Source organism: Bicyclus anynana, chromosome 16, assembly GCF_947172395.1.
Source record: "Bicyclus anynana chromosome 16, ilBicAnyn1.1, whole genome shotgun sequence".
NCBI lineage: Eukaryota > Metazoa > Arthropoda > Insecta > Lepidoptera > Nymphalidae > Bicyclus > Bicyclus anynana.
Window position 1 is genome coordinate 10,172,891 of NC_069098.1, and position 13,337 is coordinate 10,186,227.

Sequence of the window (13,337 nt, forward strand, 5' to 3'; positions counted from 1 at the left end):
GTATCTAAGTATTTACCTGCCTAATAGCTAATAGAAATGAAACAACTTATTATCAGTCCTGGATTAGCCTAGATATGCTCCCGTCCAGGGAGGCATTAGAGCGACAAAAAAACAAGCACACGAAAATTAAAGCAATTTTCCAAATCTTTGACGTTCGGGTCGGTCGGGGTCTTACGATCATGGGGGTCACAGAGGAACATTGCTAAGTTACCTGAATCCGGCACTGCTTATCATAGGTTTTGCCTACTGGAAGGACGTACAAAATGGTTTTTACGGGTACAAATACCTACACGTACTTTTCTTCGAAAACTCTCTTCAAGTCAAAACAAAAAGCACCTACCGCACAGCGGTGGGTCCTTCATACTTGGATGAAAAATGAGTAGGTAGGTACCTATATAATCAGTGGCGATCATTTCATAGATGCATACATGCACTGCCTATCTGTAGCCTACCCTGTGGACTCAATTTATTTAATTTTAAGAAATTAAATATCACATAGGTATCTCAAACGGTGAACGAAAAACATCGTGAGGAAACCTACATATCTACTTGAATTTTTTCTTAATTAAATAAATAAATAAATAAATATACTTACAATACACATCACTATCTAGCCTCAAAGTAAGCATACCGAGTAGCTTGTGTTATGGGTGCTAAGATAGGTGATATTATAATATTAATATACAATTATATACTACATATAAATACTTATATAATGTATAAATACACACAGACACTGGAAAACACTGGAAAACACACATGCTCATCACACAAATATTTTCCAGTTGTGGGAATCGAACTCACGGCCGTGGATGCAGAAAGCAGGGTCACTACCCACTGCGTCACGCGACCGTAATTATCTACGTGTGTGAAGTCTGCCAATCCACATTAAGCCAGCTTGGTGGACTATTAGCCTAACCGCTCTCATTCTGAGAGGAGACTTGTGTTAATCAGTGAACCAATTATTTGTTAATGATGATGATGACCTAACTATCTAAATACCAACTGCCTGCCCTATTTAAAAATGTGCACGTCACTATGCAATAGTTATATCTAGTAAAGTTTCGTGCAAATATCACATAGATCAGATAGATCAGTAAGAGATTCAGTGTGTAACAACAGTTCGCTCTAAAACTAAAATCGATTACGGCTCCGTTTATTTTCCCTGTCAGCAGCACCTGCGCTTCGTCCGGCACACCCGATATAGATGCAATCATTACATCCACAGTGTACCTACCGACTTGTTTACACTTCGCACCATTACAAGAGGGTATGCGATCCGCTTTATAAACGTAGATAATTATTGAATTATATTGACGAGCAAGAACTTTACGGAACTACGAATAAATTCTCCGCGGCAAATCGATGCTATGCTATGTCTTCCAGACTGTTATCACTGGCAACACGCACTGATCAAAGACTTTCGTCTTCAGGCACTGAGGAATTTTGGATGAAAAGATGTCGCTAATGTTATCGCCGCGTTGCAACGACTTGAGGTACGGACGGCTTCTGTGTGCTCGTGGCGTTCGTCCACATCTCTTGTTGTGAAATTCTTTATAGGTTACTTGGGATAGGCGGGGAGAGTGACTTGTGTGGAAAAGGGGAGTGTTTGTTAACAGTCAAAGGATCCTTTAACCTTACACACATCGTTCACAAATACGTGACTTCATTCAAGGTCATTCTCTGCCATTCTAGTGTCTTATTACAGTTTGATTTGTAAATTAAGTTGTCCTGACGAAGGTTGTGAATCAAACCTTTGTTCGACATTAGTTTTCTTATTTTTGTAATCACCTCTGAGTCTGCTAAAACTAAATTAAAAGTTTTCCGAACGCTGCCCAACCGAGTTGGATTCGGCGGTTTACATCCTTCGCGAACCAAAGTCACTGACACAGCTCAGCGGGTCGCTAAGCTGAAGTGGCAATGGACAGTGCACATAGTTCGAAGAGCCGATGGACATTGGGTCCCAAGGTGCTGGAATGGCGACCCGTAACTGTGGGGTAGAATCCAAGTACTTTTAGGTTTAGGCATATAACTCCAATCTTTTAACGGTGAAGGCCAATTACTAGTGGATACCTAATGCTTTACGAAACTAGACTGTAAGTACGATACAATTAAAGCTTGTTTCTACACTTACGTCCATCTGCAAAGGAGATGGTCCATTTCAGATCAACTCTTGTACCCCGTATCATTAAAATTTAAAAAATACAAGGATTTTATTAAAATTTATTAAAGTGAATAAATGTAACTAAATAAAAATAAATAAATAAAATAAAAACTCAAGTTTTTGAGTTTTAATAAGATGGCGCCCTATGACATGACAATTGACAGCAAACGTCAAATCGATTACTGCATTGAAAACGTCATCTATCCGCCATTATTACAAATAATAATGTTGCATTTCTTGGGAGATAATGAACATTATTTCGAAAGAATTAAAATAAATTCGTGGATTTGTATAATCAATAATAGTTAAAAAATATCTTCTTTTATTTTCGCTAGGGTACAATGACTGATCCTGGGCTCCATACAATTTTGGACCATCTCCTTTATTCACAGTTTAAGAATCCACATCAAAAGATCAGCCACAAACTGCATCGCATCTCCCCACGTGTGAGCTATCAGCTTCAGGGATCGGGATGCTTTCCTCCGTCCATATTACGATATATTTTGTAACCTGGAAATCTCTACATTAACAACAAACCGAGTCGAAATAAACACGGAATGAAAAAAACGAGCCAAGTGCGGACCACGCGCAGTTTAGAGTTCCGTAAATTAAGTTTGTAATACACAAAAGTACGGTACCACACACCATGGGATATACGATAAAAAAACCACTATATTAATATTTTAAGTTGATTCGGCAAACGGTGTTAAAAAATACTGACTAACAATTAAAGATGGGAGGTGGAGATAGGAATTATGAAGGTAAAAAGTACCTACTTTATGACCTATTCTGATGAATACCTACCAAATATAGATATACAGATGTCCCGTAATTAATAGATAAAACGTAAGTGGGAGATACACCACCTACTTAATTATAAAAAAAATATCAACGTCAAAAATATAACTAAAATTTCTAAAATGAAAGGAGCTGAAAATTTGTTTATTAAATATACCTAAATTAAGCACCTTTCATCTATTTCAGGGTTAAGTTCCAAAAATTCTTGAATCACATACAATATTTTATTATATATATTTACCTTATTCACCATTTTCATAAACATAACTTAAAAGAGGATTTAAGGACGTCGACTCAATAACTTAGTAGGTATTCAAATTAATATTCAGCAAACAGCTTAGAATTTTAATATCTTTCAAACAGATACTAAAACGTCTAAAGAAAGATTCCCGCCATAAAGGACACATTAAAACAATTTATCGCGGTCACAATAAATTCGACAAACGGGTGCATCTAACGACCACTTTGCCATTTGATTCAAACAGCTTTCCGGAAATCACGATTTGACAAGATTTATTATAAGGGCGGCCACACCCACGCGATCAAATTTAAGTAATTAACCCTCGACGCAAAAAGAGGGGTCTGTCTGTCTGTCTGTCAGTCTGTCTGTGGCACCATAGCTTCCGAAGGGATGAATAGATTTCAATTTAGTTTTTTTTTTTTATATTAAAGGTGACTCATGTGGTGCTTAGACATGTTTGATGAAAACCGGTTGAGCCGCATAAAAGTTATGGTATGCGAAAGTGGGGAAGAATAAAATGTCTGAAAATATACTCGAGTGGAGTCTCAAATGAAAGCGCACTGAAAGATAATATTGATGACTTGATCGAAGGTGTAATTAATAATTTCATGACCTTATAAGGTTTTTTTTAAAATTTTTCTTTTTATGTTATATTTCATAAAACACATACAGTTTTAGTCGGTATGTTCAGTCCTTGGAGCAGAAGTTTTGGAGCAGAGGCTTTATTTGATAATTTTATCTAATACGAACGTCGAAACAACAGATAATATACCGGAAATATTACCTACTCTCTTTCGTCCTACCGCGACAAAAGAGAGAGCTATATTTCCAGTTCGGCGCTATTGGTCGACAATATGTCATTTGTCTTCACGAGATATGTCGTGGCGCGTGGCCTGCAGTTGGATTAATTACATTTACGACATTGAACGCTTTTGTAAGACATATTTAACCTTTATTGTTTTTAGTGTTCCATAGTCAACAAGGAACCCTTATAGTTTCGCCATGTTCGTCTGTCTGTCCACGGCTTAGCATAAAGAGGATTATTACTAGAAAGCCTTAAGTAAAGCATTGCATGAATATGTAGACACGTACATTAAAAATGTTGATAAAGACGTAAAATAAAATCTTGAAAAATATTTTGTATGTAAAGTGATTTTCTCTCGTCTATCCCGTACACACTATACGTATGCATTTGACTGGTTTTTATTATAAACTAGCGGACGCCCGCGACTTCGTCCGCGTGAAAGTCGTTGTAAACTTTCAACTAACTATCCCCCCCACTCTCCTAGGAACCCCTATCCTACCCTACAATAACGTACCTCTACCCTACCCCTACCCTACCCCAACCCTACCCCTACCCTACCACTACCCTACCCCTACCCTACCCCTACCCTACCCCTACCCTACCCCTACCCTACCCCTACCCTACCCTACCATACCCCTACCCTACTCATTAAGGCTGCACTTCTTTATTTATTCCTCCCACCGCGAGACGCGTCGAGCGCGGCAACCGTTACACAAAAATAATCCTTAAAGCATGAATTATATTTCTATTCACGCGCGATGGCTTAGCGTATTTCATGTATAACTTTGGTGTTTCTTTACCGATTTTTATAATTCTTTTTTTATTGAATAGGTAATAATATTAACTTTTTTATTTGGGATGAGTGATGAGTGTTATAAACATAAGAGTAGACAAATATAATTAGAAAGCTCCGAACTGCTAAGCTATCGGGAGTTACACGTGTTATTGTGAGTCAACCATAAAAGATAGACATATATATGCTGTTGTGTTTTTATAGATAATTTTAAGGAGAACATTTCCGTCATACATGATTTCTATGTAGCTTTAACCATTAAGGCTGTACACGCGACAGAAGCTTAAAAAATTGAGTAACTTTTCCCGTTTTCTCAACATTTCTCTTCACTGCTCTGCTCCTATTGATCGTAGCATAATGAAAAGTATACTATAACCTGCCCAGGAGTATGTTGAATAATTGTACCAAGTTTCGTTTAAATCCGTCCAGTAGTTTTTGTTTCTATAAAGAACATACAGACAGACAGACAGACAAAAATTTTACTGATTGCATTTTTGGCATCAGTATCGATCACTAATCACCCCCTGATAGTTATTTTCGAAATATATTTCATGTACAGAATTGACCTCTCTACAGATTTATTATAAGTATAGATAGTTTGAGACGCGACAATTTTGTATGACGTCCTCAATCAGCCTAAAGTAAAGCAACACAGCTCGAACTATAAAGTCAATGTTACTACCAAGATACGCCGCACCACAATTAGGCCATCGGAATGAAAATAAGTAGCTGAAGCAACAAACAAAATACTCGTAACATCCTTCCACTCATCGGTTCGTTGTCCGTAGATCATTCTCTCGCATGCTTTTATTTATTGTTTCTCTTTTAATACGAGTCCTTAAATAGTTTGATGGGCAGCGTGATGAATGAAACTACGTGTTTTTAGTTCCGCAATAGCCATGTCATACGAGTATATGGAATAGCATTTAAGTCGTGATAGCCTCTGCCTTCGACTCGGAGGGCGTAAGTTCGAATCCGGTCCTGGGCATGCACCTACAGTTATGTGCATTTCAAGAAATTAAATATCACGTATCTCAACCGGTGAAAGAAAACCATCTCAAGGAAACCTGCATAACTGAAAATTTTCTTGATTCTCTATTAGCATAACCCCTTTCATTCTCATAGGAGACTCGTGCTTAATAGTGAGCCGAGTATGGGTTGTTAATTATGAATACCTAGCTATTGACCATGCTAATGGTTTAAGTTTAAAATTATCCCTCGTCATTTTATACAAGCTGAAGGTTTGTCATGTTTGACGGCTTCCGTGGCGCAGTGGTATGCGCAGTGGATTTACAGGAGGTCCTGGGTTCGATCCCAGCTGGGCCGAGGTTTTCTTAATTGGTTCAGGTTTGGCTGGTGGGAGGCCTCAGATGCGGCTAGTTACCGAACAATGTAGAGTTGGCTGATGTACCGACATGCGATTTAGCGGCCCGGTACGCTGTCGTAGAAAACCGAAAGGAGTGTGGATTGTCATCAGGGGCCTACCGCCGTATCAGCCATATCAATGATAGGGCCCCCCGGAATACAGGGGACTTATGTGTGAAAGCAAAAATTTGTAAAATGTAGGTAATCCACAATCTCTTTTTGTCCCTGGTTAAGTTAAGCGTGCGCCCAAAAGTTGGAAAAATGGAAACATCTTTTATAGGTTAAGTCAGTCATATTTATTTTAAGCGAACATTTTTTTCGCGCGCGTCCACTAGTCAATAATATAATTATATGCCCATATAATGGCATACATGCAATTGGCAAGTGTGTGACTTGAGGCTTGAGCAGTGAACACCCAACCATATGTAGATAGGTGGCGATAAACAAGGACCATCATTTACATGTTGCATACGTCTAAGTACGTATGCAACATGTAAATGATGGTCCTTGCAAGAAGTTTTTTTCAATTTGAAGGTTTATATTATGCTGTTATTTTATTTAATTGCCTCAATAGTCCAGTGGTTAGCCAACATGGCTTTGGATCACGAGGTCCTGGGGGTTTGAATCATGAGTAGGGCTAAGATCTGAGACTTTCTTTCTTTACCTAAGCAGGTACCATTTTCATCACATCACATTAAAAAATATATTCATTGTCCATTCGCTTAGAAGCCAAAGATTTTATACAATTGGATATTATGTCACTATGCATCGAAACTGACAAACAACAAACAAAGGTTGTTGTTAAGTAAATTTTGACGACCTCCGAATCGCAGTAGCGTGCGCGGTGGATTTTTAAGACGGTCCTGGGTTCGATCCCCGGCTGGGCCGATTTGAGGTTTTCTTAATCGGTCCAGGTCTGGCTGGTGGGAGGCTTCGGCCGTGGCTAGTTACAAACCTACCGGCAAAGACGTACTGCCAAGCGATTTAGCGTTCCGGTGCAATGTCGTGTAGAAACCGACAGGGGTGTGGATTTTCATCCTGCTCCTAACAAGTTAAAATGTATCTCTTTCGCGTCACATTTAAATTCCCACTTTAAAACTAATAACAGTAGCCACAGCCCACACAAAAGCACATACGATTACCAACAACAAAAAATAACAAATCACCCATAATAACAGCTATAAAAAACAACAACAAAAAGAATCCCAAAAAGGGGAAACAACAACACAGTTTTAAATAAAACTGAATAAAAGGCATTATCAATTAATAGTTGGTATCGGTACCCACGGCGATTACGTATATAAATCGTTGGCTCATATTGGATGTCTGTGTCGCCATAAATATTAAATATCGACGCCGTTAAATATATCCCCTTACAGTTTACGAGAGCGGGCACCGACATGTTTACGTACGGGAGAAGGCAATCAATTGACTTTTTTCGTTCATTCTACATATTTATGGAGTTTTATTCTCATACACGCATGCTTTCTCAATATGCATATTACAGCGGCTACAGACGAGCCAACTATACTAATATTATAAAAGTGAAGAGTTTGTTTGTTTGTTAATTTAATTGAACGCGCTAATCTCAGGAACTACTAGTCCGATTTGAAAAATTCTTTCAGTGTTAGATAGCCCATTTATTTAATCTCCATATTCCTACGGGAATGTGAACCACGCGGGTGAAACCGCGCGGCGTCTACTAATGCCATATAAATTAATTAAATTGCTTTATATATTTTGTAAAAAAGTATTGATTTATCTATAGATACCGGTATATCAACAAATTGCTATTCGTGAGTTGCAATCAGTTACGGAGTAATATACTTAAATAAATACTTACTTAGGCTTAATAGTTTAGTCTAGAACAGACAAATTTTCGTTTAAAATTGTCACTGGATAAGGCCCGAGGTTAGGTATTTAATCTAGGCGCGATTAAGAACCTCGAATCCAGTTTCAAGTGAAGGCAAACGACGAAATTTCTACTATTTCTATTTTACTGAGAAGTGCCACTTGAGCTTGAGCTTATTATGATGGGTTTTCATCCAAACCAGATTAAAGAACAATTATAATACCTACTTGTGTTATCGCCACGTTGCAACGACTTGCGGTACGGACGGCATCAGGGTGCTCGTAGTAGTCCACATCTCTTGTTGTGTAATTCTTTGTGGGTTACTTGGGATAGGCGGGGAGAGTGACGAGTGTAAAAGGGGGGTGTTTGTTAACAGTCAAAGGTACCTTTAACCCTACACACTACGTTCACAAGTGCGTGACTTCACTCAAGGTCATTTGCATGGCTCTGCCATTCTAGAGTCTTATTTTGGTTAGATTTGTTAATTTGTCCTGACAAATGTTGTGATCTTATCCTTTGTTCGACATTAGTTTTTGTGTAATCACTTTTGAGTCTGCTAAAACTTGCGTGTTGCTACTTTATTTTAGTAATGGATCTATGACACAAATCGCTTAAGTAATATCTATAGATATTACGAGTATGTCCTCAGTATGACGATATACTTACCTTGGAATCCGAAGTTGACACGTCTGTAGTGAGCTCGTGTTAATATTCAATATGTTGCGGTATCGTGCTTTATTGGCGTTTAAATTGTTACTAATCGATGTCATTATCGTTAGTTATTTTGTACCCGCGTGAATAATTCGAGATCGAATCTCGCACTTGGGAACTGGTAGAACGGGTCACTGGATACAGAACTGATAATTAAGCACAGGTAGCCATAAAAATCTGGACTGCGTCTATTTCGAAACACCGAAAATTGATAGCCTATACAAATCCACAGATAATTTTGTATATTTTGAATCACTTCGATACCTGATAATTTTAAATGGAAAATCTCAAATTAGCATGTATTCAAATTAGTACCTCATCTATGTTTTAATTGTTAATTTAAACTCGGACACCACGGTTTTTTATGTAGTAGGAGCACTGGCCGTATTCCGCGGAACCCTAGCTTCAACGACATCATCCATTGTGGTCTTGTCACCGCCGACGTGCTTGCCGTTTTTAGAACCTAAGCCCTCATTCGCACGAGAAATTTTGAACGGGCGTTCAAATATAGTATAAAGTTAAATAAAGGTTTATTTCCAACGCCCAAAATTGAAAATGCAACACTGCTCGAAAAAAAGCGTTGTGATTTAAAAACGCTGTCGTGTGAACTTGGAAGTGCATTTGTTGTATTTGAACGCTTTTTTAAGTCGTTAAAAATCTCTCGTGCGAATGAAGGCTAACGGTTTGGAACGTGACGATAGCAAGAGATCGGATGGCATGTCATTGATGCCATGGAAGATGGGTAGGCCTTTGGTGTGGGACGCGCCTTGCGTAGATACTCTTGCGCTTTCACACCTTCCTAACACGATGGGCTGTGAGGACTGAGGACGCTGCTGGTGCATCAGCAGAGACCCTCAAGAGGCGCAAATAAAGCAATCTCGTCGGAGATTACATATTTGAGCCGTTTGCGGTCAAATCACTAGGACCGAGTACTCGCTTTCTTTATCTTAATTCTTAATTAAGTTAATAGACGCCTCCTGTAACCAGAAGGCTGGCCTATATTTAGGTCAGAGAATTACCTAGTTACTAGTATTTCCATACAACGTGGCAATACTACCAGCTTCTGGGCACTTTACCAATGAACAACATCTCGTCCAGAATTCGGAGGAATTCTGGACGAGATGTTGTTCATTATTAACTTTAGTAAATTAGTCCTAATAGATGAAATTCTAAACTGAGCTAGAAATCGAATTCAGGACCTCTCTGTTAACAACTGCGTCAGAGAGATCGTTTGCGCAATGCAAATCCAGTATGTAAATCATACGTAAATAGACAGCACTTCATCATAACAACTTATCCCAACTTACGCTTGCAAATAAAACGCAACAGCGTCTCAACACGGAACCGGGCGATATTACGACCGACAACGGACATTTATCATACTTCTCACCTTTAACTTAAACATTGTTACTAAACAGCGTTCGAGCATCCCGATAAATCTCTTAGAACGCCTACGAGCTCTCGAACACATATTAATATTTAATTGTAGACGCGATATCATCAAGCGACGCATAACTAACTGTTAATAAACTGTATTGTTGACGTGAATTATCCTCATAAGTCTGCCCAACGAGACTGGGCTGTAACCGAATTGGGGATTATTTTGTTTTACTGTGCGATGGTATGTCGATCACTCTGAAAAATGTTTATTCACTTAGGCGAAGCTTTACAAAACAGAACCTTTAATGTTTTGTGTTTAACAGTTCAGTGGATTTTTTTTCTCCAAAGTAAAGTAAGTCCCAAATCAGTTTAAGTGCATTGAATCTAGAAAGAAATTTTTTTATAGATTCAAATTACTAGCCGACGCCCCACGGCTTCACCTGTGTAGTTCCCGTTTCTGTAAGAATACGGGGAAAGTATAGCACATGACACTCACAAATCAGTGATTTACCAGTAGGCAGTAGGCTGAAGCCTAGGGCGGCAGATTTTTTGGGGCGGCAGATTTGGCCCAAAATATTTTATCATAAATTAAAAAAGAAATGAAAGTCATGTTCACGTCACATATCATATACGAGAAACACGACTGAAGGAGGAGGAAATAAAGAAAAACATATCTAAATACATATAGGTACATAGTAAAAGTGAGTATTGAAATTTTAACTAACACTCTAGTACTTTACGTTGTATACATATAGTAAAATACCTACTAAAATTTGCAAGACACTATCATCTATACTAACTGTTCTAACCTGAATATTCTTGTCTGTCTACATATGAAAAACTAGCGGACGCCCGCGACTTCGTCCGCGTAAAATTAGTTTCCCTCGGAAACCATGGATTTTTCCGGGATGAAAAGTAGTCTATGTGTTAATCCAGAATAAAATCTATTTCCATTCCAAATTTTATCCAAATCGCTTTAGCAGCCGCAGCGTAAAGGAGGAACAAACATACACACACACACAAACTTTCATCTTTAAAATATATTAGTGTGATAGCGGTCATTCTTTCGCTTTCGCTTTTACTTATGTACACATCTTCCCTACCCCTACCTTACTCCTACCCTACCGCTAACCCTAACCCTTCCCTACCCCTACCTTATCCCTACCCTAACCCTACCCTACCCGTACCCTACCCTACCCCTATCCTACTCCTCCCCTACCCTATACGTTCCATATCCTTCCCCTACCTCTACCTTGCCCCTACCCTACACTACCCCTACCTTATCCGTACCCTACCCTACCCTACCCTACACTTTCCCTAAATTACCCCTACCCTACCTCTATCCTACCCCTTCCCTACCTCTATCCTATCCCTACCCTCAGCAAAATTGGTCCAGCCTTTTGTGCGTGGTACAATGACCAAAAGACTATAATTTCCCAAGCGACTTCTATGCTAATACTATAAAGAGGTAAAGTTTTTGTGTTTGTCGGGGGTAATCTCTGGATCTACTGGACCGATTTGGAAAATTCTTTTACCAATAGAAAGCTACATTATTTGCGAGTGTCATAGGCTATGTTTGGTTCTCATATTCATACGGGAACGGGAACCACGTAATTGAAACCGCGGGGCGTCATATAGCGGCATTTCTGCGACTTTCAGAAATTTTGTATTATCTCCGAAACTATATAACTAATTAACATACTGTAAAGGGCAAATCTTATCTCTATAATATCCTTGTGATTATTAAATCATTTATTTTGATAAGGATTTAAGTTTAGTTGTGTAAATAATGACGTAAACCTTAGTTTAAAATTTAAATAATTTATTAAAGTACTAAAGGTACTATATCTGCTAAAATATAAAAGATGGACATATGGTGTCGCGGACTTTTTTGTAGAACTTTTAAAGGTTCAAAAAGCCTCCATACATTAATTTCAGTTATACGCAATGGTTGAGGCAGCGCATGCGAATAAGTAAGTTTTTCGGTCTGACCTGTAAGAGAAAACCCGCGATATCTCAGTAGTTATATATGATAGAAATATAAAATATAGCCTATAGCACTCCCCGATAACGTAGAATTCTACTGGTGAAAGAATTTTTAAAATCGGTCCAGTAGTTCCGAAGATTACCCCATTTCAAAAAATTGTTACAAACTTACAAACTTACAAACTTACAAACTTTACCTCTTTATAATATTAGTATAGATTTAACAGCCTACTGGCGGCAAGTTTGTAAATCCTCCAGTATCACAAATAACGTGGCTTTTTAGTGGTAAAAGAATTATCAAAATCGGCAGGCCCATATCAAAAACGTTATGGAAATTTTCGAGTGCTTTCATAATAGGTGCACCGTTCGATGATCAGTAAAGAGTATGTCGCCTCAGGAAACGCTCGAATCCAATAAACGCCATAAATAACAGCATCGTGGCAACCGCCGCGGATCCCGTAACGGCTAATATTGTCTGTCCGATGTTCCTACAACACTACAATAAAAAATAAACGAACGCGCCGATAACCGTACATCATGTTTATTAGTTACGATAAATTACAACACTCGAGTATATACCGTGGAACTTGATCGATTCCATAGTTGTGTTGTATATTTATTGTAATTATGTTCGTCTCGTGTGGCGCGCCCATCAAATGGTTAAACTGTTTATTAAGAACTAATATTATTTGCATAATCGTATTCTTTTAAGGTTGTATTTCGAATGCAATGAATACAGCGACGGAAATCTACGACCTCTCTCTAGCTGTGTCTATATTTATAACAAGAAGGTCAAAGTTCTATATGTTGGTCTTTCCATCAAATGATCGAACTGCTTATCATCATCATCATCACATCAGCCGATGGACGTCCACTTCAGGACATAGGCCTTTTGTAGAGGCTTCCAAACTTCACGATACTGAGCCGCCTGCATCCAGCGAATCCCTGCGACTCGCTTGATACCGTCAGTCCACCTGATGGGGGGTCTACCAACACTGCGCTTTGTAGTTCTGGCTCGCCATTCCAGCACCTTGGAACCACTTCTGCTTCGCGGCTCGTTGAGCTATGTCGGTCTTTGGTTCTTCTACGAATCTCCTCATTTCTGATTCGATCACAAAGAGACACTGCGAGCATAGCTCGTTCCATCGCCCGCTGTGTGACTCTGAGCCTTCTTATGAGGCCCATAGTTAGCGACCAAGTCTCGGAACCATAGGTCATCACTGGCAACACGCACTGTTCGAA